The following is a 1,541-nucleotide window of genomic DNA, read 5'->3' as shown; positions in this document are numbered from 1 at the left end:
TTATTGAGTTTTAATAAACGTGGGAAAATGATATCAATAGGTGGATATGAGACTAGATCTTTTCATAGAAACTTTGAAGTTGTCAAGTATGAACAAATGTCGAAACATTTGTGGCCTACAGTCGTCAGTTATAATTGATCTCTGGTGATAAGACATGATGGCGGCAAACTGGACAACCCATAGCACAATGGTGGTAGCTGTGTACATAAATAGGGAGTTGGGCGGGGGATGGATGGTGGGGGACTGTCCACGGGGAAACCACCTCTCTACCCCCTCTCTGTGGGGACCGGACGGAGAGAAGGGAGAGGACACTGGGTGTCGGCGGACAGAGAGGGGACTGACCACTGACCAGGGCACTGTGGTGGGGGAGGGGTTGAGTCGGATCAACAGGGGGCGCAAAGTAGAGGAGGCCGGGGAAGGGGGTAGAGCTGAGATTGGGAGAAGAGGAGGGCGTGTGTGTGATGGTAATAGTTAAGACACACACAGGGCGTACAATGAAATATTAAGAAAGTGAACAAAGAGGTGAACAGACAATGGCGACTTTTTCTTTCCTTCTTACATCTTTCTCTTTTTTTTATCTTTGATCTTTTCTTTTCTTTCTTTGTTTCTTTCTTTCTTTCTTTCTTTCTTCCTTTGCTTATTTTGTCTTTTTTTTGGTCTTCTTTCTTTGTGTGTTTATTTCTATCTACCTCTCATCCTCCCCCCAGGAACGGCCTGTGCCCGTTGGGTGGCTGTGAGCTGGGCTGGATCGGCGACAGCTGCAACATGAGTCTCATGAACTGCCCCGGGGGACAGTATGGATTCCCCAGCTGCCAGAACCGCTGTAACTGTGCTGTATGTCTTTCTCCTTGTCTTGTTCCTGTCATTTCTCAATTTAATCACTTGTCTTTCTCCTTGTCTTGTTCCTGTCATTTCTCAATTTAATCACGTGTCTTCCTCCTTGTCTTGTTCCTGTCATTTCTCAATTTAATCACTTGTCTTCCTCCGTATCTTGTTCCTGTCGTTTCTCAATTTAATCACTTATCTTCTTCCGTGTCTTGGTCCTGTCGTTTCTCAATTTAATCACTTGTCTTTCATTTATGTAACTTTAAAAAAATAAAAGATTTATTTGCAATATTTTGAAAACAATAATAATCTAATGTAATGTAATATAGCTCTTCCTAATCTGATTTAACTGAAACAATTTAATTCAACTTGACATCATTTTTAATTCAACTTAAAAATGAAGAAGAAAAACAAAATCAAGCTGATAAAAATCTTACTTAACCCTATCCGTACGCCTTGGGGTCATTTTGTACTCCCAGAGTTGTATTCTTCACATTTAGAATACTTCTTGTACGAAGATCTCTTTGAAACTTTCAGTATTTCTCAAAAAATCATTTTGACAGACTGCTAGGCAAAGCGTACGGATCCGATTAACGAGTAAATGTCCTCTTTGGAAAGTGGTGGCACAGAGTTCCCCACGTCGTATGGATACGATAGTAAAACACGATGCACGGATAGGGTCAAACTTCTACCGGGTTTGGGGGTTGGGTCCCCCC

Source organism: Aplysia californica, unplaced genomic scaffold, assembly GCF_000002075.1.
Source record: "Aplysia californica isolate F4 #8 unplaced genomic scaffold, AplCal3.0 scaffold00430, whole genome shotgun sequence".
Taxonomy (NCBI): domain Eukaryota; kingdom Metazoa; phylum Mollusca; class Gastropoda; order Aplysiida; family Aplysiidae; genus Aplysia; species Aplysia californica.
The sequence above is the reverse complement of the archived record's forward strand: the minus strand, read 5'-3'. Positions refer to the sequence as shown.